Here is a 22730-nt window from a genome sequence, read left to right on the forward strand (position 1 = left end):
AGTTAAAGAAATACAACAACTTAATTTGCATATCAGTAAGGATAATGAATAAAGATAAGAATTATTTGAGTCCACATTGGCTCTGACTCATTTATGCATAAATAGATACCGGTACCAAAGGTACTTCTGATTTCAGTAAATTTCTCTCGTGGGTTTTGCATGAACACCCCCTCCCAAAGTACAGTATTTCGATGTATTTTATCAATAGTAAACATTATTAAATCGAAACAATATTTAGAATCTTTCTTTGATTGCAATTGCATAACAATAATAAACTATAAAAAATCACAAAAGAACATTCATAAATTTATAAAAAAAGTTGTTTTCGTAGTATAATCTCTCTGAATAATCAATGGGGAATTTAGGTCTGAATATAATACGAATAATGTCCGAGAGTGACACGTGATAACCTACAAATGTGTGTTTATCAAGATTTTACGAACACTTACACTTTAACGAACATTTTTCGTTTTTCGGTTTAAAACAGTTGTTTTTTTTTTAAAAAACTAGCTGGTTTAAACCAAGATTTAAACCGTGGCTTAAACCACCTTGGTTTAAACCAGCCAACCCAGGTATCGTTTTCATTTCAAGATTATTACTTTGTGGTTGTACTTGGCTTCTTTTTTTATGACGTGTTCATTCCACGTTTTTTGTTTTCCTTACATTCGTCTTGTTTAAAATTTTGAAGCTAATTCCAAAGTAACTTAATTATTACTTTATTTCTTCCCTTTTACCAGTTAATTACAATTAATTACGAGCAGTCATTTTAACTTTCTGGAACCAAACTTTCAACAGTGTTTACATTATTTTGTTATCAATGTAATGCTCTGTTAAACCAAATTATTTTGAAGACATCATTTTTCTATTATTTGTGTAAACACCTACATTTTCTTCATAGATACTTTGCATTTTTTGCATTTTTTTTTTTTTACTCACTGTAACTGACACACACTTCTTTCACACCCTTCGAAAATTTCTACTTGCAACTGCTACGCCACCCACGTCCAGTGAAAAGAATCTGCTTACAGTTATCGGCCAGCTTTGTTGAAATGGATAGCCATTCCATCTTAAGCTGTGATGGATAACTGTCATCTTTGGTCTAGGTCTCTGCTGCCATCTCCCACTGGATGCTGGTGTGGAGAAATATTTTCTACAATCTTAGCATCTCTTGGCTCCAGGGTTTTCTTTAGTTCTTTCCCTTTCACCTTTGCAAATGTCAAGATTAAGGTGGCAGCTGTGGTTCTCGAACTTTCAAATCGTCGTCTTCTGCAGGGAGGGAGTGTTGCATGTCTATCCTCGGGATCTAGGACAAGAGTAGCCTTGTTTGCCGGTAGAGAAACACTCTCAGATTCTGACTTATAATCACCGACAACAATGATGATGTTGGCCATCGATCTTCCCAGCATATTTACATTAACTGGTTACTTTCACGTCCCAATCCTTCAGGTTTAAGAATGACATTATCAGTAAGTTTTAATTAGCAAAAGCAAATCATACTTTGTAAATTAAAAGAAATAAACCAGACTAGCAGCTATCATTTTGTCCCTCGAAAACTCCTTTTTTTAAAAAATTGCAACTATATACTTCCTTCATCTTGGGAATGTCATGATAAATTCTGCTTTTTGTTATTTATAACCATATTGCTTCATCACATATTGAATTGTTTTCTGCTTCAGTTATGACAATTCCACATGTGACTAGTTTATTTACCAGAGTGACTGTTGTGTTTCAGCATCACGAAGCCGACACATCGATTTTGGAGCGTGTTCCTTTTTTGCTGCCCAGGTAATAGTGTTGACTCAAAAAATTCCATCTTCAAGGATTGTATATGGCTGTATCTTCCCGCATGCCAAAAACTGCAACTTCATGTATGTCTTTCGTTTAAACAAAATCACCTAAGGTACTTCTGGTAAAGATGATGCCTGATTGTGGAATCTTCCATGATGTAGCAACATTAACCCGATGTCACGCATTCTTGCTCTATCATCATACGTCACAACTCAACTCATACTGAACGATTTGAATTCTCTTCAACAGGGCTGTTAACTTCGATTTGAGCGAGAGACGACTTCGTCTCACGTAGATGATAGGAGTTATTTCAACTAAAGAGACTTGGATCCATGTGTAGCAATTGACTTAGGTTCACATTGAACATGTATTAAGTGGGTGAGGTAAGAGAATTAGATATTAGTTGCAATTTCCCAATAACTTCTTACCTGAAACAGCTGCTGCCTAACTAACTAACTAACTCTATGGCTTATGGAACCCGGAGGTTCAAATGCTGCGTTTACTAAAGCTCTCCACTGAATTCTATCCTTAACCAACTGGATCCAGTTTCTACTTTGTATTCCTATCTCTGCGAGATTCATCTTAATATTGTCCTCCCATTTGCGCCTAGGTCTTCCTAATGGTCGTTTTCCGATTGGTCTTCCAGTCAAGACTTTGAAAGCATTTCTACTTTCTTCCATTCTAGCTACATGACCTGCCCACCTAAGCCTTCTAGATTTGATGACTCTAACAATGTCTGGTAAACCGTATAAATTATGTAGTTCCTCGTTATGAAGTTTCCGCCATTTCCCATTCTCGTTTCTCTTGGGTCCGAATATTCGTCTCAGGATCTTGTTCTCAAATACTTTCAGTCTATGTTCTTCTCTCAGAGTAAGCGACCATGTTTTGCAAGAAATAGCTGCTGCCAACTTTGTAAAAGGAATTGTGTGTTGAGTTTCATTAGTTATTAATGAATTTACTTATCGTATTTAATTCTCTTAGTATTAGTTTATTTGCCTTCTCGATTACAGTCTATTACGTCTAGCTCTAAAGCCACTGGTGGACGTCCCCTTCTATTGGCTTAATTAGTCTTGTATGTTAAGCTCTATCATCTTCTGCTTTGTCTGCCGTATCCTTTCATTATATTTGCTTCATATTTGGATACTGAGACATTCTTTTACCTCTTTAATGTTCGTATTTATGACCGAATACAGTATAATCAAAGCTAGATTCAGACATTTTGTTATGTTCTTAAATATAAATTTTCAACAAACTATTATTACTGTACTCGAAATAGCTGAATCTTGAATATAAAAGTCATTGCATATTATAGTCTGGAATTCAAGTCACTCTTAGCTTCTGCTTATTATTTTAGTCTTAGTTGACACAAGAGACAACCATCCAATGCGTCTTGAAAAATGGGTGTGCCTGTCTTCCTATTTGCACGCAAGTAAACATAAATGGCACAGTTCAACACTTTAATTTCAAAATGTGTTAATCTGATATGACTAATTTCCATTATTCTACAAAGATAAGTGTTTGTTCTAGAGCACAAAGGTGTAGATGAACGTAATGCGAATCCTATCGTCTTTGTAATGCAGCATGATGTGTTTGTAAAATACCTATAGAATAGAGAAGTCAATATTAACCTTTTCAAAACATTAATTATGTAAAGAGTGTTTGAGAACCATTTTCTAAACCATTATGAATGCAAGGAAGTCTCATCCATAATATCTCTAGCAGCTTTCCGCGTTCACCTGAGATCGTGCCTTGAATCCCAAAGCATCTGTTCGTGAATTCAGATCACATGCGATCTTGCACCAGCTCTAAACAAATGGAAAGTCATCCGCAGACGCATGGGATGAAAGAGAGAGACTGAAACATGTGTTGAACTATAAATGGTTTCAAACAAATTCAAAATATACATACTTCTTTGGTCAATTGAAATTTTATATTATCCGTAAAGGCCAACATACACTAGCGTATTTTCAGCGCGCATTTTCGGTCCGTAAAATGATGTCGTAAATTTCGGTCCGTAAGTCGGCCCATACACCTAGCGTAAAAATAGGCGCGTAAAAGAAGAAGAAAAAGAAGCGGTCAGTTTTCGCTCTTCCTTTTGCCTGTTATTTCAGCACGCGGTCGTTTTCCAGTTTGCTCAAGTTGTTTGAACAGGACAGATCTATGTTTTAAATGCAGGTCCTATAAACATTATGCTATTAAGGAAACGAATAAAAAGAAAGAACAAAACAATAGAAACATTTGGACTAGCAAGTGATATTCAATGTAGGAGTACTTTTTATTTCTTTTCATAGTATCGGAATGTGAAAATTCCCATGGAATGTTTTAACAAAGTTAAATCAGACAGATTTAAAAAAAGAAAGAAAGAAAGAAAGAAACAAACAAAAACAAAAGCTAAATCCATGATTTTGCGAAAGTAGTAATTCAATTTAATAAATTTTCTCACTAAATTTGTTAGATTTCTCGAATAAATAAATAAATAAATAAATAAATAAATCTACCCTCTGTGGCGTAACATATCTCATGGAACCAGGGCCTACCATCCAGCTTGTGCCACTCATGCCTTTAGGACAGGGTGCGAATCCCGGGCGGAATTTCCTTCTATTTTGTTTTAATCTCTTCCAAAAGCAACAAATTGAAACATTGGTCCCTCACAAAGCAATCAACTATCTCCTGTTAGAAACTATTGTATCCCCCTTCAAATATACACAACCTAATTCGCGCACTGCTATTGGGTAATATATGCTCAGCATATCTGCTTCTCTTGTAGAATCTAGTCCTTAATGAAAGGGTCAACAAAAAGAAGGAAAGTCAACCGTCTCCAAGTACAAACAAACCAAGTTTTAATTTCGAAATGTGACTTGAAAAGCTATTTAAAAGTTACAAAGAATATCTAGAATAATTAAAATTTTATATTTAGAAAACGAATTAACACTTAATCTGGGATATAACATAACCAAATGAAAACAATATCAATTGTATTGTTGTACTTTACTGATATGAAATGCGGCAACTAATTCACTCTCCTGTTTTCTTTCACAATCTTTGAAGCATAGCATTTGTTCTAACAGTGACGATATTAATGCACCATGCTACATTACATTAGATAGTATATTTGCTCATAATAAGAAGTTTTTGGAAGTTAAAATATCTTTTAAGATAAAAAAAATACTTTACCTTAAATACAACTAATTTTTAAATATATAAGTGCTTGTGTTATCCCTTATCCATTTAGCAACTGTAGAATAGATTGCTTTATATTTAGAATAGTTCTCATTAGAGTCGTAACTAAGTTGGGGGGCCAGCGGGGCGGTTGCCCCGGGCGCTGATAGCAAGAGGGTGCCGAAGGAGCAAGAAGAAAGGAAAGTATTGGAAATGAAAATAGATTTGTTAAAAATTTTCTTGTTCGCTACGCCCGCAATCCAAATGTTTCAATAAGAGTTAGAACAAGTTTTTACTTATTACTTTAAAAAAAAAAGCTATTATATATGATTTTTTAATGACGATGTGACATATATGCTGCCAAGTAATGACTTACAGTGTAAACAAGAGCGTTTTCAAAATCAGAAACGGTCACAGTCTTAAATACGTACGTATTCGGCATTTTGATGATGATGAGTTTGGTTAGTTAATCACGTTTTCCTAACCAATCGTTTTAATCATGACGGTGAGAGTAAAGGTATGAAAAATGAAAGGAGTGAAAAGACACACAAGTTGTTGTTTGCGCGGGAATATTAAAAATGAAGGTAGACAAGGAGAATAATAACGTTCTTGAAACAGTTTAGAATAGGGGCTTAATGGGTCAGAACTTTACTCCACGAATTTCGTCTTTTTCAAAGACTGATGAACTACCAGTGTTTTTTTTTTGTTTTTTTTAATTATTTCATTGACATATGAAATGCTTCCAATTTAAAGAAATTTATTGGGATCATTTCTCCATTAACTACTTGTATCGCCAGCATTCTTTTTTGTGCTCACGTATCTAGTTGTGTGATATTTTTTTATTTATCTACATACATACAAAACACACACACATACATTATATATATATATATATATATATATATATATATATATATATATATATATATATATATATATATATATATATATATATATGTGTGTGTGTGTGTGTGTGTGTGTATTTTAATATTTTTATTAATAAAAGTAACCTTAAATTCAGAATTTTCCGTCATTACGAAATTAAGTAAGTACTATAATTTTAAACATACACTATGTGATCAAAAGTATCCGGACACCCGGCTGAAAATGACTTAGAAGTTCGTGGCGTCCTCCATCGGTACTGCTGGAATTCAATATGGTGTTGGCCCACCCTTAGCCTTGATAACAGCTTCCACCCTTGTGGCATACTTTCAATTAGTGCTGGAAGGTTTCTTGGGGAATGGCAGCCCATTCTTCACGGAGTACTGAACTGACTGAACTGAGGAGAGGAATCGATGTAGGTTGGTGAGGCCTGGCACAAAGTCGGCGTTCCAAAACTCCCAAAGGTGTTCTATAGGATTAAAGTCAGGACTCTGTGCAGGCCAGTTCATCACAGGGATGTTGTAATTGTGTAACCACTCCGCCACAGGCCATGCAGTATGAACAGGTGGTCGATCGTGTTGAAAGATGCAATCGCCATACCCGAATTGCTCTTCAACAGTGGGAAGCAAGAAGGTGCTTAAAACATCAATGTCAGTCTTCGCTGTGAGAGTGCCACGCAAAACAACAAGGGGTGCAAGCCCCCTCCAAGAAAAACACGACCACACAATAACATCATCACCTCCGAATTTTACTGTTGGCACTACACGTGCTGACAGATGACGTTTACTGGGCATTCGCCATACCCACATCCTGCCATCGGATGGCCACATTGTGTACCGTGATTCGTCACTCCACACAACGTTTTTCCACTGTTCAATCGTCCAATGTTTACGCTCCTTACACCAAGCGAGGTATTTACCTGCGTGATATGTGGCTTTTGAGCAGCCACTCGACCATGAAATCCAAGTTTTCTCACCTCACGCCTAACTGTCATAGTACTTGTAGTGGATCCTGATGCAGTTTGGAATTCCTGTGTGATGGTCTGGATAGATGGCTGTCTATTACACTTTACGACTCTCTTCAACAGTCGACGGTCTCTGTCAGTCAACAGACGAGGTCGGCCTGTACGCTTTTGTGCTGTGCGTGTCCCTTCACGTTTCTACTTCACTATCACGTCTGACACAGTGGACCTAGGGATGTTTAGGCGTGTGGAAATCTCGCGTACAGACTTCTGACACAAGTGACACCCAATCACCTGACCACGTTCGAAGTCCGTGAGTTCCGCGGAGCGCTCCATTCTCCTTTCTCACGATGTCTAATGACTACTGAGGTCGCTGATAATGAGTACCTGGCAGTATGTGGCAGCACAATGTAGGCCTACCTAATATGAAAAACGTATGTTTTTGGGGTGTCCGGATACTTTTGATCACGTAGTGTATGTAGTAACCAAACTACAATTTGGATTTCAAGTACGAACATTAAACATATTCTTTACCTCCTTCGATCAATATTAAGAAATTCGCAAATACTGTCTCTTCAGAGTTTCCGTTACATTTCACAAAATATTTTTGACCGTAAAACAATCAAAATTAAAATCTTTATATGGTCACATACAGAATAAAATTTAAAAAGTTTACAATTATTACTGGAAATTGATACTGTTACCCATTTCGAACATTTTTAAGTCACATAGTTTCTAATGTATTAAAATTTCATTTCTTATATATAGTATGAAACGTAAAAAGTTGTAATTTTTTATAACTTTTCTCAAAGTGGATTTGTGTACAGCAAAGGCAGTTTTGTAAGTTTAACAGAAAGTCCAAAATAAGCCTCTTGAAAACAGCTTTTATTTGTAAAAGAATAGAGAATGATCACTTTCAGTTACTGCAATAGTCTGTGCAAGCAGCATGATAAAAATTCAACGTAGCATAACAAGAACAGCTGTTTCTCTTATTTGTAAATAAATAAATAAATAAATAAATAAATAAAGGAAGGAAGGAAGCTTGATAAGGTGAATGTAGGGGCGCCGAATTCTACTTCACCCCTGGCGCTGAAATCTCTAGCTACTGCTCTGTTTTTCATCCACCTTATAAACATTTGTATTGTTTACTAACACTTATCGATTCGACTGTGATATTCCTCATTATTGTAATATATATATATATATATATATATATATATATATATATATATATATATATATATATATATATATATATATATATATATATATATATATAATTTTTCAAACTTTTAATATTCTCATTCACCGGACGCAAATTCTTATTAATTAATACACTGAGAAAGGTCCGTTATCCGGACAGCGGTATATTGTACAATTATACGGAATCATTATGTTTACTACAGAAACCTACACGGAGCATACGTTATCCATATGCTACAGACTTTCCCCGCTTAGATGTTACATCATGCCGTTGCAGGATGTATGACATCTAATAGTCTTCCATATATCACATACGTATACGTATGTTACATACGCCAGTTGTATGTTACATGCGTATATCTGTATGTGAGTTCCTGACCATCTATATACAGTTCTTTCGTTCGTACAGAAAGTACGTTTATTCGAAACATGTATGCGGAAAGTATGTATAAAATGTGCTTTTTTTCAGTTATACATTTGCTGTACGTTAAGTCCTAAAACTACATGATTTACACATGTAACCTACGTTTTTAAGTACGCCACATAATTTTTTCTGAGTATATAATTTCACAATACGCCCTATGTCCGCCTCTCATGTAAGTGTATAAGATATAAGAAATTTACAGCATTCAATGTAAGGTCTACTGAAAAGCTTTTGACACAGTAAGCAGACACTTTTGATCGATGTAAACCAACTTTTAAATTAAAAAATGATTTATTCTAATGACTGGACCAAACCACATGTTCAAATTAAATATAACAAATTTGGTATTGTTTTTAAAATAATTTAGTTAATTGTAAACAAATTAATTTAAGTTGTTGGCCAATATAATGACTATAGTGAATATTCTACGTTTGAACGAACGTTGGATGATTAACAGTTAATGAAAATATAATGAGACTAATTGTAAATCTGAAGTGAAGTGATTCAAATAAAAGCGTATAGATCTAATTAAATACTACTAAAATTATTCCTCAACAAAGTCTTAAAATTCACTTAAATTAGGAATATTATTAACAAATGTGCTGTCCATCGGCGATTAGGGGCGTGAAGGTAATTGCTGCCCCCACTTTTTTGGCTTTACACTATAAACTAATTACATGCCCCTTACTATTAGTAGTGTTTGGCCCCCTTTTTAGTGTTCATACCAATTGCCGTCACTGGTACTTTCCATTTCAAGCGAATAGATCTGTGTTTTTGCGCAACTACAATTGATTACGAAAAGTAAGATAATTTTAACGCTTGATTAAAATTATTATAGTTATTTAGTATACTAAATATTAAATTTGTCTTTAAAAAAAAAAGGTTTGCACGTGTATGTTATATGGGAACATAAGAAACTGCAAATAATAAAATGTGGAGTTGTTACAAATGATTATAGCTGTTTCATGAATTTGGCGTAGCTATCATATTTGGCATATTATCACGAAGCATCACCACAATATAGACCTTAATTTATTTAATTTCGAACTTAGTGAAATTCGGTCCAAACATTAGCTATTCACAACACTTTAATCTCCAATTCACCTCAGATTAGGTTATTTTGAAACAAAGTTAAACTATTCTGAACGACTGGTTTGTTTAAATTTCACTACATGTTGGTACAAACATCCAAGTGCTTATTAAAATTAACTCAGCTACCCAATCTTAGTTCAGATTTCTTTTTCAAATGAAGTTTAAACTGCTAACTCATTAAAGACACTTTGAACCAAGTCCATTCGTTCGTTTAAATTTATTATTATTATTATTATTATTATTATTATTATTATTATTATTATTATTATTATTATTATTATTATTATTATTATTATTATTATTATTATTATTATTATTATTACATTTGTTTCCCAACTTATGAACCAATGATTTGAAGCAATCTATGTCGGAAGAGTTTCCATTTACTGATTCAGAAAATAAACAGATTTGTTTTATTTTAAATTTTCATTTTTCTCAGTGTAAAGATCCGTCGAATTGTATGTTTTTAATACTCATAGTTCTTGTATTCATTGAATAACACATATTTCACTGTAAGAAAGCGTAGTAATACGGAATTAAGCAGAAAGTAAATAGAAAAATGTAAACAAACTTGTATGTTATACGAAACTGAAAACAATTAAATATCAATTAATTTCTAAGCTCTAGTAGTAAAAATGACACTAAAATAACACTATTAATAAGAAGTTGTGTCAATTATTATATAAATCCTCCTAACACTGATGGACATGCTACTTATAAACATAATAAAACGATTGAGTTGATTTTGAATTTAACGTCCCTTTCAGCAGCGAGGCTATATGAGACGAGACCTACTGATTAACATGGTTTCCGAACCACATGAGCTCCCACCGGGTAGCGAACCTGGATCTCCCACGCCAAAGACACGCACGCTAACCGTTTAGCCACAGAGGAGCTCAGTAAAATGATTGAGTTGTTCGTGAAAGAAATTATTTAAGTGTCAGATATTCATTGTTATTTAATATTTTGTGGTAATAGACCTTAAGTTAACGTTTATCTTGGAAGAATTGATAGTAACCACACCACAAAAATTGAGAAATGCTTTAATGGTATACTACAAGTTAACATGAACTATTATGAGTGTAATCCTGTTTCCTGCAAATGGGTGTCATTTCAATTTTGGTGTTAGGTATGTTCTGTTTTGAGTCTACTTAAGCTTTTCAAATAAGTGTTGCTACAGTCCCCATCATGACGAGATATAATAAAATGTTGAAAAATATTCAACATAGCTGGTACCCTGGATTGAACTAGAACTTTTAGGCTGAAAAGCAAGCACACTAAAGCGAGCAGTACAATGATTGTGCTATTTAGACTTAGTATGTGAGCATTAATGGTGAAATAGGATTATTAGGTATATTAAATTTAAATATATGTACAATCTGAGGTTTGAAATAATTCACAAAGAAAGAAACATTAGGCCATGTATTGCGGTTTCTCACATTTACTTTTTCACGAGTAATGTTAAGATCACGGGAAAAAAATAGTGACTTTCTGAACCTATTTTGTTACAAGTTCTTGTAAAATTGAGAAGGTACTTAAAATAACAAGCAGCAGGTGGTCGAAATAGCAAAAAATTTTCACCGAATTTCGATAGTCAAACGCAATATTTTGCTGTTTTATCAGGCAGATATCGAGATAATATCTTGTTGAAGGTCAGGATTATTACTTTTCATTTTTAAATATACCTAGTAGGTACCTGTAGCCTCTATGCTGGTAGTGATTTCTTTCAAAAATATTGTACGGGTAGCGTGGGACAAAACAAAATATGAGAAAGCTGAATTTGAACATTGTTTGGTGAAGGAGTGTTCTTCATAAGAGTGAAATGTAATTTATCTTTGCTACTGGGGACATTTTTATTCATATTCGACCGGAGAGAACCAAGTGAACGAGAAAGTATGTCTGGAAGTAACATTTTATGTTGGTTGCCAGGGACGTACGCAGGGGTGGATCCTGGGGGTCCGCCCCCCCCCAAATTTCTACTTTTGTGTAAATTTAGCCTAATTTTAGGGACAATTTTAGGAATTTTAATATAAAATACCCTCAAATTGAGTTTGGACCGCTCCCGAAATAAATTCATGCGTACTCTACTGTTGGTTGCCCTTACCTTCTTTCCCTTCTCTTGCTTTCTCTCTCTTTTCTAAATAGCATGACATTTTTAGTTTGTCGGGAATTGGTCACATGCTATTAAAAGTCATGTTATACTTCTTTTTTTAATATCAGAATATGAGCAACTCTAAAGTGAGACTTCATTTTTCTGTGTGTGTGTGGGGGGACTAATTGTCAAATATTAATTTAATGTTAAATTCGTAGTCGAAAGACATCATGTCCGATTGGATTGGGTTTGAATTTAGCGACCTCTCAGACAGCGAGGCTATATGAGAAGTGAGATCCAAACTGCGTGAGCTGCCGAGCATCGAACAGGATGTCCTGCGCCGGAGAAGCTTACGCTGACCATATAGCCACGGAGGAGCTCTCATCGTTTGCGAATTCTAATTAGAAAGTATTGGATTTAAATACCCTTTCCTCTATGTACTGAAAATTAATTATGAATTTTAATTAGGAAGCAATGTCTCGTTTTGTGCAATAGAAAATATTAATTTAGCCGAAATCATGTATTGTATAGAAAGACTGAAACTAAATTGGAATGATGATTTCTGGTGAGTCTACCAGCAAACCTCAGGAACGATTCGCGAGGACAACACAAGAACAGGTTTTCTCTTCTGAAAACAATAAGACCAGACCGGGGAGAAGGCCGTGGAAAGGGCAAGAGACCACCTGCTGCTCGAAAACCCTTTCATCTGAGCCGTTTTTACGCGCCGTATTTACGCTCGAAGTTAAAAGCACCCAGACTTTTCCAGCGTATGAAAATTCGGTACGTAAACGTACGCCAGGTCCCATACACTAACGTATTGACAGCTGCTAACAAGACTAGCGCAAGAAATTTTATGGCTACGGCTGAAAAATACGTTAGTGTATGGCTGGTATAACAATATCATACAGTTTGTAATGTCCGATCTATAATGCGGACAAACATGAGTAATTGTAAATGGGAAAGAGAACAACAAGTGTCCCCACATAGCTAAGATATTCATAATCGAAAAGGGAATAGAACAAGCAGTGCGTAATTGTATATACTGTATGACCGGCTCGGGTGGACATAATGTTAAACGCCGGAAAGGGGGGGGGGTGAACATACTGAGGATGAAAAGTAGCTTTACAAAATTATTTGGAATCTTCATTCAGCATGATAGGATATATGACCCTACGAGGAAATTTGTGGGTCCGGGAGGGGCGAAATTCCCCCACGAGCCATCTCTTGAAATTATCACTGAGTGGAATGAATCAGGATTGAACTACAGAATAGTATGAGGTAGTTTAATTTCGGAAATACATCTGCAGATGGCAGGAGAAACTTGTTTATATGTGTCATTGCATTCCATTTCTTGGAAGGTTGAACTTTCTTTCCCGGTTTACTCGAAAGTTAGAAAATATTGCATACCAATACTTAATATGTCAAATATACTCTAAAGCAATCGTAAGATACATTGTAATACAAATAGATAGAATTTGAAATTAGTGTTATGTGAAAAACAATAATGAATACAATGTAAACTGAAGATCTTAGCTGTAAACTTTATAAATAATTGTAAATATTAAATTCAATAGAATCCACATGTAAATAAATTATGTCAGTTATAAGAATGAAAATTTCTCCGAAGGTATATATATAAGACATAAATAATGTCATTAAAATTTTATAGGCCTATTATATACTGCTGGAGTGTCCTAGTGGCTATGATGAGTGTATACTACATCTTCGGTGTGGGAGCCCAGGGTTCGATTCCCAGCAGAAGCTCAAGTGTTTCGGATCCAACGTTAAATTCTAGATTCACATGTCATATAGCCTTGGAGCTGGAAAGGACGAAAAACTCCAATTTATTCATCCTACTTACTGCTATGCACAGTTGTGAATTCAGGCTAATACAGTGATATTAAACTAGATTCACTTTGCTACAAGTCGGTCATCTAGGGAAGACAGGCTGAAATCATTTATAACAAGTGATGACGCTATAGGAAGCTAAAGGACGACACCTTTACCCGAGTGACATCGTCTGGCCCCTACTCCCTCCTGGATATGTTTTATGAGGTAAGACCATCGAGGTAAGAACCAAAAAATTGTGTTCAAGGTCAATGTGGTGACCATACATTACTCAACTAAAAGTCATATGTTATACCTAGAAACCACTGTAACAATCGCTTTCTGATCCATGTGCTGAACACAAATCAATTGACTAAAGCGTCTGGTAGGACCAGATATCTGGTAGCAATGTGTTGGCAACACATCAGTCAGGTAAAAGCCGTCTGCTAGGCCTAGAAACCCCAGTTACAATTGCGTTGTGGTCGACATGTTACCAACACCTTACTCAACTGAAAGACGCCTGTTAAGCTTAGAAATCCAATAACAATTGCATTGTGGTCAATTTGCTGATCATACATCACTCAACTGAAACCATTTTGGTAGGACAAGAAACTCGGTAGCAATTGGGTTTGGGTCAATTTCGTGACCACACAAAACAGCAAATGCAATCTAGATGGCCTAGAAATCAATGAAAATCGCATTGGGATCGATGTGCTTCCTACACACAATTCAACTGAAAGTCATTTGGTAGACTATAGTTCGGAGCTGTCATATCAGGGAATTACTACTATTATTATTATTAAGGGCCACGGTGGCTCTGTGGTAAGCGTTCACCTCTTGTACATGGGGCCCCAGGTTCAAACCCTGCTCCCGCCAAGTAAACTTTGTGGTGGATTAACACCGTGTGCGTGGGTTTCCTCGGTGTTCTTCCGTTTCCTCACACTTTCTTCATTTCACCATTTCATTTATTTCTCATCATCACCGTCTCCTTTAGCCTAGCCGGCATAATCATGGGACGTAAAACTCAAAAATTTCATTATTATTATTATTATTATTATTATTATTATTATTATTATTATTTGAAAATTAAGTACAGCGTGATGGTTTTACAAATTGGATGATGAGAAAGAATCCTGAACTTCAAATCAACGAACCTAATAATGACCTCCCCATAGGAAGTCGACTCTACGAGCATGTGCTTTAGATATGGACTACAAATTACCATAGATACATGTATATTCATTAGGATTTTGATCATTGACATTAAGAATGTGTAAACCTTTCAAGTAATATAATAAATAAAATGTTGTGTACCGTATATCCTTAATGCAGAAAAGTAAAAGGTGTTTATAGCAGTTTTCATACAAATATTTTTTTAAAAATAAAATAGAGAAAAGTTGTCCTTTCCTCTGTGTCTAAACATGTTAATTTTTTTTTAAAAAAACTACTTGTGCTTTACAACACTCTTCACTTCTTGGCCATCGATTTATCTGTGTTCAAAGTTTGTGCATGGTTCGTGTGCTGGACAAGAGAGGGAGGGAAGAGAAAGTCAGCTGCACACGAGTAGCAGTGGCGTATTTACGATCTTGTTTCGGGAGAGGGAGCTTTGCTAACTTTAGTCCTGGAAATGTGAAAATTCTGCAAGATATTGAATTTACTTTAATATAGTAAATAAAATTTCGGGTGGGGGAAGTTTAAGCCCGGAAGCCCCCTTTAAATACGCCACCGACGAGTAGTGTTGCCAATAGTAGATTTACTATTCTGGGCAGATGTGCTTAAGGCAGAGGAGAAAACTATAAATTCCGCTAGTGTACCTGTTCCATGATTAATATCCAAGCGAAGCGAACCCTGTACTGTTCCATATCGTTCAATGATCACTCTTCCTGTTGGCAAAACCTCAAAGTATGATCCTGGCAGTACAAATTACACATTTGGTAACTACGCTTTTATTGTTGGACTTAAATTATGGTAATTAGTTTTGAAACTAAGAACAAGGATTTGGTTCTATAAAATATCTCAGTGCAGCCTGGCTTATAAAAGCCTGGTCAGTCACCTTTCATTGAACAGCCATACTCTTCTAGCCATATGTTAGACTGGCATAAAATAAAGATACAAGTTGGACAGAAATATAAAGTCTCAACAGAAAAATTACATTTTCCGTTAAATTATGAAATCTAATTAAATCTTTCAACTTCATTCCCTACGTGTATGCTGTGTAGGCTAAGTGAGACAGTAATGATAAAAGTGGATGAAATGGTAGAATAGACAAAGTGAGAGTTAACGAGAAAACTTCGAGAAGATAGACGCACACATAGTTTCTGTTCAACACTAAGCTCAGTTGCTGCGAAATGTGATTGGACCAAAGACCTACGCACCAAGTGAACGGTATAATACTAAGCCACCCCAGCTCCCTTGTATTATTTAATTCAATCTATGGGTTCAAGATTTTTCACAGGTAGGTGGGTAGGCAATATTGATAGGGGGATATTATATTTTTCATCTCGATTGGTTATTATTTTTCGAAGAAAAAACTTCTGATTTCTCCTCTGGCTGAATCTCATGGACACATGTGTCAACTAGTGGACATTTTCAGAGAGTCAGTCGTTTTCAAAATATACATTATCTTTGATTATAATAGTAGTGATGAAAAAGGAAAAAAGTGAAATGAAATCTTTGAGTTTTACGTCCCACGTGTTCAGAACTAGCGTTCTTCTCAATAAAAACTAACGCCAGTAAGTAAATGAAGAGGCAGCAACATAAAAACTAATACTTTTTCTTCCCAGCAGGGGTGAGAGGTGTGTGTGAAAAACAGGACACCAAGAAAGCAACGGTAGCTACGTGTGTTATGTTAATATCGCATTAATCCACATATAATAATGTTCATATAGCAAGTTTGTTTGTATTTTTTGAATTCATATAATCTTGTGTTTTATGAAATGCAATATATTGAACAATCTCAAAGCAACGTCGAAGAATTATTAAGAAACCAGCGCCTACATAAGGATTACATCGACCACCACGGTTATGCCGGTTAGGATTGCAAATCAATGTGTCGGTTCTTTATTAACGAATCACTAAAAGTTTATGAATATTTAGTAAAAAGTAAGGGGAACGGTAGCTCAGTGGTTGAGTGCTTACTTCTAGTGTGTGGAGTCACTGGTTAAATTCCCTTACAAATAAGTTTGTGGTGGACAATCGTGTTTGTGGGTTTTCTCGGGGTACTCTTGTTTCCTCCCCCAATTCTTCCATTATCATTCACTTACCTTATTATTGTCTCCATTAGCCTAAGGGCATAATCAGAAAGGCATCGTGGCTTAGTGGTAAAGCGCTTACTTCTGGTGCGTGGGGGTCCCTGGTTCGATCTCCGGGAAAATGAGCTTGTGGTGGACAACATGGTGTTCATGGATTTTCTTGGGGTATTCCGTTTCCTTCCACTAATGCATTCATTTGCCTACATCATCGTTTCCCTTAACGTAAAGGGCATAATCGTGGGACTAACTAAAAGATTTCATTACATATTCATCTCACTATCATCCTACTCCTTTAACCGACAGGGAGGAGCATACGGAGGAAGTTATTTCGGAAGATGTTCATATCTTTTCGGGGGGAACCAATTGAATATGAGGCTGAATTATACAGGTATTAACATTTGTAAACTCATTTCTAAAATTAAGCAAAATTTACAATAAAAAAAAAAAAAAGAGGCCAAAACTTTGGGGGTTCCGGACCCCCTGGACTCACCCCTACGTACGCCCCTGCCTACAAGACATTATCGTGGGACGCAAAATTGAAAGATTTCATTTTTTATATAATATCCAAGAAACAGAAAGCTTAGAAGCCAAGTTGCCTAACCCCAAAGTAGGAAATAATGGACTAATGATTTCGTTCATATCTATAGATGGGGTACCTCTTTTAAAGATTCTTGTAAACAGTAAACTATAAAACCATACGCTTTATAGTTATAATTTTTGTTGTCGATATTATAAAAATATGAATTATTCGTGAGATATTGGACATCAAATTTCACTGCTGGAAAAATTCAATTTTAGAGTAAAGCCACTTGGCATCCACGCACTCCAAATACAGTAATTTTGTTTGTCTCGTGCTACTTGTATTTTTTTTAAGTGCCTTATTATTTAGTTTCTGTTTTCTTTCATTTTTCAACTCCTTTACTGTCCACAATTTTTGTGTTGAGTGAATTATATTAAAACTCGACCGTAAATAAAGCCCGAATAACGCGATTCTGTATAACATACCAATTAGCCGCACTATAGAAGGTATTTCTATATAACTTGGATGCTTAAATCTCTTGAGACCGCTATTTTACATTCGTTCCATTAACACAAGGAAGGAAAGAACCGAAATTCAGGGAGCGCACATGTAAACAATGAATCGAATTTCAAATGTTGCAATTAGAAAACATATACATGAGAAAGAAACGAAGAGAATCTAGGAAAGCAAATATTTGATTGGAATTCTCGTCAATAATTCAGAAAAAAGAAGGAGGAAAAACCTAGCTAAAAACCGAACAAATTTGTATAGTCCCAGCTGCAATTTACTTTAGCTGTTTTTGCTTTGAAAGAACATGCTTGGAAATTACGCAAATGAATAACAACTGTATGCGGGTTACATAGTTTTAAATCTAGCTACAAACTCAAGGACAATTCGAGGGAAAAATAAAATGTTTATCTTATTTACTGTTTAGTTTTGTCTGTTAATTGGTATGTCTTTGTACATATGTAAATCGTAAACGAGTTTTAAATGCAAGCCTGGATCAAGGGATATCTACTCAACTGGATATTTATACGAGCCACATTAATTTCAAGTATAGCTCAGTTATATTATTTGAATATTCAAGAATTTGTTCTTGGATTCTGTGATATTCATTGCCATAACTGTGGTGCTTTCTTATTATTACAGCGAGGCCGGTCACACATTGACCACAGGATAGGACAGCCGAACTGAAGTCCAGTACTATCAGCAATGCAACAAAGCCTCGTACACATTCACTCAAGGATGTGCTTGACAAAGGCCTCTCTGACGTCGTTACTGTGTTAAACAGTCAATGCTTTGGAAGTCTCCCTCCGCATCCTCTCCTGCCTCACTCGCCTTTGATTTAGCTGTTCTGCTTCTGGTCAATGTGTGGTGAGATTGAAACCTCTAATTTTGACCTCTCTTCAAATTGGTCACTTGTCTGTCTTGACTCTATTCTTATAGAACTTTCATTTTTTCATAAGACTTTTTATTAGTCTCTAAGTTGACCACTTGCCTAATTTGGCTTCACTTTTATAGAAAATGTATCATTCCGCAAGACTTGTATTACTTATTACTCCGTAAGTTGGCCACCCGTCTAAATTGGTTTCACTTGTACAGAACCTGCATTATCTATAAAGGAAACCAAGAAAGTTCTGTCGCTTTTTGTGGAAGTCTGTGTTAAATTAGCCCTCACAGAATAAGTGATTGCGAATGGAGGTAAGGTGAAGGTCAGTTGTTCGTGAGGATATATCCAACATACTACCTGGTTGTGGTAGTTCAGTTACACCATGAACTTACGCAAGGACAGAGTAACCATGGGACCTCCACAGAGGGCATGTATGCTCTACGAGTTCAAACTGGGGTCAAGCGCCGCTGCAGCAGGGCGAAAGATGGTATCGTGACTGTGTGGACAGTGCAGCGATAGCTTAACAAATCAAGGACGGTGACGAAGCACTCGAAGACGCATCACGTCCAGGAAGACCAACACATGTAGAAAATGAAGATCTTCAAGCAGTAATTGAGGCGAACGTGGGCAAACATGTCAGGAACTGGGACACAATTCAGTGTGAGTGGAGAAATCATTCGGCAGCACCTCCATCAACTTGGAAAGCACTACACGTTGGGCCGATGAGTCCCATATGATTTAATTCCAGGCCAGAAGACAACGCGAGCAGACACCTGTGTTCTTTGGTGTCTTGTCTGCGGAAGGAGCCATTTCTGGATAGGGTGTTGACATGTGTCGACAAATGGGTCCTCTACGAAGCTCCACGGTGTATTATCATTAGGTAGCATTCCATGAACCGGTTCCAAAACAGCCGAAACCAGCACTGCACCAGAAGAAAGTCTACCTGTGTGTTTGGTGGATTGCTCGTGGCATCGTGCATCGGGACTGCTACTAGCTGGTCACAGTATCTGGAGCCAGCACTTCTGATTCGCAAAGAGGTTCTCCTATTATAGGACAACACTAAATCCCACATATCCAGGATGACCTGGGACACCATACTACGGCTTGAATGGGAAATTACTATTCCATCCGCCATACTCCCCGGACATTGCATCGTCCGATTATCACCTGTTCCATTCCTTGGACGATCACCTTAGAGGATGCCAGATCAAATTCCTAGTAAAGGTGCGAATTGGGCTTGCTAACTTCTTCGCTTCACGGCCCCCAAGTTCTACCGCGATGGAATCCGTGGCCTTTGAGAACGTTGGCAGAAGATTGTCGATGCTGATGGAGACTATTTTTGATCTTTCAGGTACGTCGTAGGTGACATATCGATGTTCGAAGGTGGTGGGAGAAAAAGCGGCAGAACTTCCTTGGTTTCCTTTAGGGAAGCTTCATTTTTCTATTACTTATTACTCTGTAAGTTGGCCACTTGACTAACTTTGCTTCACTCTTATAGAAAATGTATTATCCCATAAGCGTTGTATTACTTATTACTCTATATGTTGGCCATCTACCTAAACTGGATTCACTTTTATAGAAGGTGCATTTTCCCACACTTACAAGGAACATCATCTTAGTGATCCAAGCCGATTTTGATGAAATTTTGCAGGGAGATACCACACAGGAAATAAACGAATACGTGTTTTTTTTTTTAATTTTCTGCGAGAAAACGGTTTGAGGGGGCAAAAGCTCTCACCCAAAATTTTGAAAGTAGGCCCCCGAAGAGCAAGAACAAGTGGACCGAAGCAAATTAAATTGTACACACATACATTAGACATAAAATAAGGGAATACGTGTTTCATGCTTTCCGGGAAAAATCAGTCGGGTGGGGCACAGACCCCTTCAAACGTATAAACACAAAATCTAAAAAGGGATAGTAAGTGTAATTCAAAAGTACCTCAAGCACATGCAGAATTGTTACCAAACTCCGTGTAGGAACAATGCACAAAAAATAAGCGAATACGAGTGGTTATTTTGTACAGAAAAACTGTTTGGTAGCCGAAACGGGCCGCGAAATAATTTGGCAGTCAGCATCAGAAACGAGATGATTGGAGAAAGTAGGCGAATGAAGTACACATAGACATTTGAGCTGCAAAAGGACAAAGAATGCAGGATACACACGTATGTCCAGCATGTTGTAATTATTGAACTCTATGAGAAATGTACTGGCCATAAGATTTTGGCACTCGTGAACCTACGTTAACTGCAGCTGTTGTATGGCCCACAATGACAGTCGAGTTCAACTTCTAGCGATTAGTAAGACGACCTGTTTCCCCAGTTTACCTATATCCATACATATAATATGTATGTTTTGTGAACATATCTACCGAGATACCATACTCTTTCAAGGCAGGTATTCTCTGTTACACGTAAAGTGTGGATTCTGGCATGTAATCTACTAGTCAGGAGTAGTTGCCATGAGGTGGGCTTTGACGTTGAGAGAAGGTGGATATGTTGAAGGTAAACAAATTATGAAGCATGAAGTGTAGATCCTAATTTATTTCTGTGTGGACCACACAATCTTTCCCCACAGTCTGTACATTTGGTATGTATAATAACGCGTGTTGCAAGCACCTTGCATGTTGTCCATACATAGAAGTGTACGTCTAGTAGTACTGACAGGTAGTGTGTTCACTCAATAAAGGTTTCACAGTAATGATAGTCCACAAAAAATGTTGTAAACACAGTGATCGCTTACACCATCCACAACGAATCACAGCAACTTCTCCGCAAATATCACACGTGGGTACGCTATTCGTGTCGAAAGATTACTCTGCAGGTGTATGAAACTTTGCTGGTCGTTCTGTTGTGTAACCGATCACATGCCAAGAGTATTTAAGCACGTCTCGATATCGTGCCGAGGAGAATTGATTATGTGTTAATGATTGCAATTTTATCATATTGTCCCTTATATGCAAGTTTATGTCGGATCGTTGCAAGATCACTGCGTCAGAAAAGCGTCGCACAAAGGTCTTCCACAGCCGAAAAAATATACATCCAGTGGTTGTAGTTTCCAATTGTGAAAACACATTGTGGTATTGTGCGCAACATTGTATGCTTTTCACTCGGTTCTATTTCGCGTAATGTGTTTTCACAATGGACACGCCATGCATCTAATAGGAGAACAGTATTTTGTTGAGTTGTTGGAAAATACACTTCAGTGAACCATGTTCGAACATGCTCTTTTGTAAGTTTACCGGACTTCGAGGCAGCTAGGTAAATGTTACGTGGGCGAAACATAGTGTCATGCACCCTTGGACCGAACTTACCTTTTGGCTCCTTCAACACAACAAATAATGGTGATAGCAAGATCCCATCCGCAGATATTATTGGCTGGATTGTATAGCTATGTGTTGTCGCACTCACAGCTTGAACAAGTATTTCGACTTTTTTATGCTCTGCCGTGCCAAGGTACGACCGACATGCATTTCTAGTTGGAATCCGCTTTGGTCCGAATTATAAACGTTATTTGGGCCGAATTCAATAATTAGTTGTTTCACATTGTTCACAAAGTCACTTACAATATTCGCGGAATCCTCGTCGTCTACTGCATGTGCAGTAGATATAAATTTTGTCACTTTACGCGACACCATGCTGTGTCTTCTTTTAAATTGCCACAGCCAGGTATGCGATGCTGAAAATGAAGGTAGATTTAATCGGTTACTAGCCTGCAACGCCCACCTCTGGAGGTCCATATCGTGTATTGGAAAGTGAGCGTTTAGAGCATCTTTAAACGTACGTAGAACGAACTGTGACACTTCAGCTAGTTTGTTGTTCCGTGTCCCTCCTGCAGCAACTTGTTTTTCCCATCGCACGAGTTGTTCCCTGAGGTAACCTTTCTGTATTTCGATCGGACAGATCCCACGGAAAGAGGCCTCTTCTTACCACTTCTCCAGTACGTGACGGCATTCTGTTTATACTCAAGGGTGACATCAACAACAGATGTGGTGTCGGGTACAGCACATGCTTCCGCGTCATCCTCCGGTGCATAATCTACGTCCTCTGTTCTTTTCCTTTATCGTCATTTGCAAGAGCTAATGTCGAAACTATTTTCATCTGTAACGTAGTTCCCGCTTCCATCCAGTCCTATAACAAATTC

General features: G+C 36.8%; 1 protein-coding gene across 1 annotated transcript in view; it reads right to left on the reverse strand.

Annotated features, from left to right (window-relative positions):
• The window catches only part of LOC145670243 (synaptotagmin-10-like), a 354389-nt gene that overhangs the window by 143462 nt on the left and 188197 nt on the right, over positions 1–22730 (reverse strand). The gene's annotated exons all lie outside the window — the stretch shown is intronic.

Source organism: Thermobia domestica, chromosome 14 (genome assembly GCF_964235325.1).
Source record: "Thermobia domestica chromosome 14, izTheDome1.hap1.1, whole genome shotgun sequence".
Lineage (NCBI taxonomy): Eukaryota > Metazoa > Arthropoda > Insecta > Zygentoma > Lepismatidae > Thermobia > Thermobia domestica.